We start from the raw sequence: 7,290 nt of genomic DNA, 5'->3' as shown, positions 1-7,290 counted from the left end.
AACATCTTTGAGTTTCCCTTTTCTCATAGGCTGTTGTAAGGATTTAGTGAGATGATGTTTGCAAACTAAGTCCCAGTACGGGGTAGGCAAAGCTGAAATATTTGTTCTCTCTTCTTCCTCACCTTGATTCCCATTCCTGTTGGGATTCAACAGGTCTAACAGTCTACAGAAGGCTTTCCCATGGACGCAGTTTCAAGGTGGCATCCAGTAAATCCTAGACGTGTGATGGAATCCAAGGATTCCCCAAATCAAGTGGGCTCTGGGGAGATCCCCGCCTTCTCTGGAAATTATCTTGTTTTGATCTGTGGGGGTTCTGTTTATTTCCCTTTGGCTTAGCATTTTTTTTTTCATGTTTCCGGCTATCTGAGCCATGCTGAGGGGACAAAGATGAAGTAGAGTTTCATTCCCAAGTGGGCCAGGCTGTGACAGAGGAGCATCGTAGCCCTGAGGGCAGCCAGTTGAGGGTATGAGGGCCGCCAAGGGGACAAACAAAGCACAGCTTTCCCATCAGAAAATATTCCTCACATTGTACATGACATGCATATCTATCTATCTATCTATCTATCTATCTATCTATCTATCTATTGTCTATCCAGCTACCTATCTATCTAATATATAAATATATAGTATTGGTCCAGATCCAACCTGAGGGGCTTTGGCATTGTGATACACTAGGTGAACCTATGTCCTGTGATGCCACTAACCCATAGCCAATGCCAACTTGAGTCCCAGCTGCTCTATTTCTGATCCTGCTAATGCTCCTGGGAGGGCAGCAGAAGATGGTTCAACTCTCTGGGTCCTTGCCAACCGCATGGGAAACCCATAAGGAATTTCTCATTTATATAATTCCTTTAACACTTAATCCTATCTATATGATCAATTTAACACTTAATATGATCACTTTAACACTTAGGATGGCATTATTATCACCCAGCTTAATGGGATTAGGAGTCCCATGGCAAGTTTTTTTGTTTGTTTGTGTGTGGTTTTTGTTTGTTTGTTTGTTTGTTTTTTGGACAGGCAGAGTGGACAGTGAGAGAGACAGAGAGAAAGGTTTTCCTTTTCTGTTGGTTCAACCCCCAATGGCTGCTGTGGCTGGTGCACCGCGTTGATCTGAAGCCAGGAGCCAGGTGCTTCTCCTGGTCTCCCATGCGGGTGCAGGGCCCAAGGACTTGGGGCCATCCTCCACTGCCTTCCCAGGCCACAGCAGAGAGCTGGACTAGAAGAGGAGCAACCGGGACAGAACCGGCGCCCCGACCAGGAATAGAACCCAGTGTGCCAGCGCCGCAGGCAGAGGATTAGCCTATTGAGCCACAGCGCCAGGCCCCCATGGCAAGTTTTTATCTGTACCCTTAGAATTAAATCCGTAGAAATGTATGCATAACTATACAGCTTTACAGTTACATTGCTTCTCAAAGTGTCAATTTCACTTCTATAGGTTTCCTTTTAGGTGCTCTGTTAGTTATCATAGATCAGGGAGAATATATGGTATTTGTCCCTTTGGGACTGGCTTATTTTACTAAGTATGATGTTTTCCAGATGCATCCATTTTGTCGCAAATGACTGGATTTCATTTTTTTAAATCACTGTGTAGTAGTCCATAGAGTACATATCCCATAATTTCTTTATTCAGACTTCAGATGATAGTCTGAAGTTAGGTTGATTCCATGTCTTAGCTATTGTAAGTTGTGAGCTGCAATAAACATGAGGGCTCAGATAACTCTTTTATTTGCTGATTTCATTTTCCTTGGGTAAACTCTCAGGAGTGGGATGGCTGGGTGGTGTAGTAGGACTATATTCAGATGCCTGAGATATCTCCAAACTGTCTTCCAAAGTGATTTTACCAGTTTACATTCCCACCAACAGTGGATTAAGTTTATCTTTTAATTCCACTTTTCCACAAATCGTTTGAAATACTCTGATAATTATCTACTTTTTATATACAAAAGCAAAATCAAGCTATAAATATTCTTTTGTAACTTAACTTATTTAATGAATATGTAATGGGTCTTTTTTCACATCAGTTTGTAGAGATCTACCTTGTTGTTTGTAGGCTATGGCATAGCATCTATTTATGTGGATTAGATATTTAGAGTGCTTATCACTATTGCAAATAAGATTGTGTGCAAGTGCATGCACATGCCCTCATTTCTTTATTCCCTTTCTTGTGTACAGAAATCCTCTACTGACCCTCAGACAGCTCCTTCTGGAACTCTGAAGGGTTCGCCTTTACAGGCTCTGGGACTAGGACAGGAAGTAAGATGTGTGAATGTTTCCTCATTGGGATACCCTCATTTCTGAGCTTGCGACCAACTTCAGTAAGTCACATTCATACAGGTAAAATGTCATTTACAATTTTTACATTTTAATGACTCTAAACAAACTATCCCCCTGCATGTTTGTACTAATCTACATGTATAGTATATTTCCTCAATAGTATATTTATTTCTTCTGTTAATTTCCTGTTTGTTGTGGAGTGTGTACCCCTATCTAATGCATTGCTTATCTTTTTATGTCAATTTGTTGACTTAAACATCATGTGAATGCATTCTCTAATTTTGATTATCTTTTCATTTCATTTCTGGTGTCTGTTATTTCAGAAGTTTTTCATTTTTGTGTACTTAATATTTTCCATCGGGCTTTATAGGCTTAATGACATATGTAGACAGACATCTATGTCCCGGGATTTGTAGAACTTTTACTCATATTTTATTCTGGTTCTTTAACTTGTTTCATTTTTAGATCTTCATGCCACCTTGAGTTTATGGCTATGCGTGAGTACGTAGTAAAGAATTTAACCTTGTCCCAAAAGCAGTCTGACCTTTGATCTTGGCTTCTGGGAAGTACTCCAGAAGCCTGTGAAATGTTATTCCTGAAAGAAGTATCTTGGTTTGCCTGGGAGCCATGGGTCACACTGCATGGTCTAATAGTATGATTTATGGGTGAGGCTGCCCATATCTTGGAGCAGAAACCAGAAAGACCAATCACATAGTTTCAGGTGGGGGCTTTGGGTAATGGCATCTGGGTGGACGTAGAGATTGACAACAATCACATGGGCAGTCAGCCAATCATTTATGACTTTATAATGAAGCCCCAATAAAAACTCGAGTCTTGAGTGAACTTCCATGGCTGGCAATATTCTGTGTGCCTATTATGTCTGGTTACACACCAACGCTGGGAAATCAATGTTCCTGACTCCACTGGGAGAGGACAACAGAAGCCATAGGCTTGGCACCTCCCCGGATCCCACAAAATGATCTTCCTCCCTTGGCTCATTTTAATTTATTTCTTTGTACTGGGATAAACCCTAGCAATCATGAGCATAACAACTTCCAGTGAGCTCTGTGAGTCCTTTTTGCAAATTACCAAAAATGAACGTGCTTTGGGGAACCCAGTAAACTTAAAATTGCTGTCAGAAGTGAGAGTCGTCTGGTGCAGACTGTTCCTCTAACTCTTAAACTCTTGCAGTAAGACGAGGTAAGAATCCAACATGTTTTCCATTCCGTGTTGTTAACTCCTCTTTCCACGGACCCAGAAAGACAACAATCATGTACTGAACGCGGAGCTGCTTAGGAAGAAAAGGTGGATCTGTTTAAACACGACAGGGAACTGCTTAAGGAAGTTTGTGACTAGGTTGAGATTGGCAAGCTGTGACTTTGGGGCCAGGCTGGTCTGGGGGAATGAATAAGGAGCCAAGAGCACTATGTTCATACCTGTGTCTCCCTCAAGCGCTGTCCCCATAGCCATCACCATAGGGTGCATGTCCCCCCGCCTGGCCACCAGCTGTCACACAGATGCATCCTTGGACAGGTCACTGATTGGACTCCTGTGGAAGGCACTGTGGAACCATCCCAACATGGGGATCCATTACCGAGGCTTTGTCTCATAGCTCCAAGTCAGCTTCCTAGTCCAGTCTCCCATTCCTGACTGTGTCCCCTCATTGGCAGCTGGGAATGATCTCTGTAGCATCCCATCCATCAGCGTCTTCACACAGGGTTCCTCTCTTTCTGGGATACACAGGATCAGGAATCCTAGAATTCACTTTAGATAGTGGCCAGATTTTTTTTTCCTGCAATTCCATCATTTTGTTTTGATTCTTAATCAAAAACACCATGCATATTTGCACAACATTGTCATGGCGCTGGAGGGTCACTTTGCACAGAGAAGAAAGTCATGGGAGAGAACAACTTTTCTGACCCCTCCTGTTTGAGTTCTGAAAGGCCTTGCCTAGCGTCTCTGCTGCTTGCTCTTCCTCCCTCCCTCTCCTCTCCTTCCGACTGTGAGGACAACACACTGATGCAGCCTCCTCCTCTTTCCTCAAAAGGCCAGCTCATTTTCTGCCTCTAAAAGGCACATTCCAATGAGGGCAGACTCCAGAAATCTAGCAATCTCCTCATGCAACTTCCTTTTCCCAACCACCTTGGCCCGTAGGCACTCGCAGGCACCGTTCCAAGTTCTCTCATGCTGAGATTTCCCCCACAGTCTGGCTGCCTCCAAAATGACAAGTGTTCCATCAACCCTGCATCCCTGAGTCCCTGCCACAGGGAAGGCGACCACAGCCCAACACGCCAAGCTGCTTAACTGGACACAGGAAACACTGGTGAACACGACAGAGCGAGATACGATTTCATAGAGGAAGCTGGCGACCTGCAGAGTCCAACATGGGAGATGGTGGACACAGGTGGCTGTTAAATTTTCAATTAATTGGATTTTTTTTAAATAGTCATCTCTTTCCTCAATTGCACTAGCTACATTTCAAGTACTCAATAGTCACATGTGGCCACTGCCTACCACATTGGGCAGGTGAACATTTCTATTGTCACAGAAAGCTCCACAGGACCATGCTCTTCTACTATCAGCCATTCTCAGCTTGCCTGGAGACCTGAGCTCCACTCTCCTGAGTTGTATCAGGGGCTCCCTTTTGTCACTCACACTGTCCCTATGATTTTGTCTTTTCTATGGCTGTGAGGATCGTTTTCACGGATGTGTCCCAAGTCATACATTTTGACAGAGAATTTCAGTTGCAAATCCCTGTTGGAGTTTACATCATTGATTCTCAATGGACAGGCTCGAATGAGAACAAGTGCCGTCAGTTGCAAGAGTGGAAAACCCAGTAGATGTCAATGAAGGTGCATGTGAACGTGTGATGGAAAAGTCCAGATGTTCTTTTTCAAGAAACACATTTCTTTTCTTATTTAGTACGTTGCCGTCTGAATGGGGAGGAGGCTTAGAAGACCAACATTCCGGCAGTAAATCTGGTTCTTAGCAGAGGCCCTGGACGTGAGTTTATGGGTGGCAACAGCGGGCTGTCGCCATTGCCAGCCTCGCTTCCCCGGCGATCCTGATTCCACACCCTGCCCTTCCTTGCAGGCCACTGATAGCGTGGTGACATTTTTATTTCGCTGCCCAGTGGTTTCCAGACCTTCTCCTTCTTGGGTTTCCTCCCATGGGGTGTGAGTGGTGATGTTTCACAGCTTCTGCAGCAGGAGCAGGAAGCTTGCGGCCTCCCTCTGCCTCTTCTCGTACAGTAACTGTTGCATTGCTGCCTTTCACTCGCTTTCTGGCTTCTCGCCTTTGCGGTGTTACCAGCCCCTCTTGGAAATGCATCCAAGTAGTCGTAACAATTGCCCAGGAATTTTGCAAGAAGCAAAATCAGTGCATCTGGAGACAAGTGAGGTCTTGCAGCACACATTCGCTCAGCGGCTAATGCTGATCCCCCAGCCAGGGGAATCCAACTGTGGCCTTGCCTGGTGAGGATCTGCCGTCCAAACTGGCAGAGAAACGCGAGTCATCACCTCCTGGAAATGGCTGGACTGGATGTCCACACACTGCCCCTGGAATGGCATGTTCATGGGTGCTGCAGGGACCGCCGGGTGCAGTCTGACGGAGGCGGCTGGGAGGGCGGAGAGAGCCAGAGACTAGACCCTGTCTGAGCGCTGATTTTTCTGCAGAATGAACCTAGGAATGCCGTCACCTCTCGCAGCCTTGGGAGCATGGAGCTCCTGAGGTTGGGAATGGCTGCTCCGGCCACATTGTGGCCTTGCGATGCTGATACAAGGCACACATACACTCACGCTTCTCTGGTTATGGATGACATTTGCTGGGTACTGGTTGCCCGACGGCTCTGAAGAGCACCCGGGAGGACCACACCTGGCAGAACATTTCTCCTCCAACTGTTCATTTCCTGGTCACTGGCTGAACCCAGCTCTGCTTCCTTATGCCCACACAGGTAGAGTTACTCAAATAGCTACACATCCTTCTTTACCTCTGGTTGGAGAACAAGGGCTCGTCTGAACTTTTTGGAGCCTGGGGACATTTCTCCAGTGATAATGAGATTCTTGGGTGACCCAATTCTGCACCTCTCACCCCAGCTACAGTTTTTGCCACCTTACTGTTCAGTCTCCCTCACTAAATAAGTGGAATCTGTTGTCCGCCATTTGGAGCTGGGCCCACCCGTGTGACTTGCTTTGGCCAAAAGAATGTTGCGTAAGTGATGGGGTGGCAGGTCTGAGCCCAGACCTCAAGAAGGCTGTCACTCGAGTCGTCCAAGGCAAGGCCAGCCTTCCCCAGCTGACAGCCAGCCAGCCCCAGCCTCACGGGTGAACCCTGCCAAGATCAGCAGAGCTGACCCCAGCTGACCCCAAGAGCTCGAGCCAGGAATGCTTGCTGTGGAATGCCCCGGAGGGTCTGTGGTTGTTGGCTGTACAGCATCATCGTGGCGACGGATAACTGATAACCCCTTGCAGAATGCGGGGTGGACTCTTTTGTTAGCACTGGGGGTAAATGGAGAGGCTTTCTCTCTGGGGAGAAGCAAGACCTGGGGAGCTATCCGGAAGAGGTGTGGGTTCTAACTCCCTGGTCTCTCTTGCTACTCTAGGTCGCTTATTTTAAAACATTTATTTAGGCAGATCAGTTAACATGCAGTTTGGGATTCTCATATCCCATACTGCAGTACCTGGGTTTGAGTCCTGGTTCCACAACTCATCCCAGCTTCCTGCTAATGTACACCCCGGGAAGCAGCAGATAGCGGGTCAAGTAGTTGAGTTCCTACCACCTACTTGGGTTATCAGGATTGAGCTCTGGTCTCTGGGCTTCAGCCTGACCCCCACCCCAACCCCCACCTCTGCTACTGGGGGCATTTGGGAAGTAAACCAGCAGGCAGGAGATCAGCCTCTCTCTCTCTCTGAAAAAAAAAATCTAAAAATAAAGTAAAATAAAACTTTGTTTGAGAGGTAGAGAGAGAGCTCCTACTTACTGTTTCACTCCTCAAGTGCCTGAACAGCCAGAGCT

General features: G+C 46.2%; 1 non-coding gene across 1 annotated transcript; it reads right to left on the bottom strand.

The window, feature by feature from the left end:
* Positions 1-2,187: 2,187 nt before the first annotated feature.
* On the bottom strand, positions 2,188-2,286 carry LOC127491211 (small nucleolar RNA SNORD22). Its single transcript, XR_007919801.2, has one exon. It is a non-coding gene; the product is annotated as a small nucleolar RNA SNORD22 (small nucleolar RNA).
* Positions 2,287-7,290: the final 5,004 nt, after the last annotated feature.

The sequence above is a fragment of the Oryctolagus cuniculus genome, chromosome 11 (assembly GCF_051225735.1).
Source record: "Oryctolagus cuniculus isolate XC-2025 breed Fujian yellow rabbit chromosome 11, ASM5122573v1, whole genome shotgun sequence".
Classification (NCBI taxonomy): domain Eukaryota; kingdom Metazoa; phylum Chordata; class Mammalia; order Lagomorpha; family Leporidae; genus Oryctolagus; species Oryctolagus cuniculus.
This window is presented reverse-complemented; position numbering and strand designations above follow the sequence as displayed.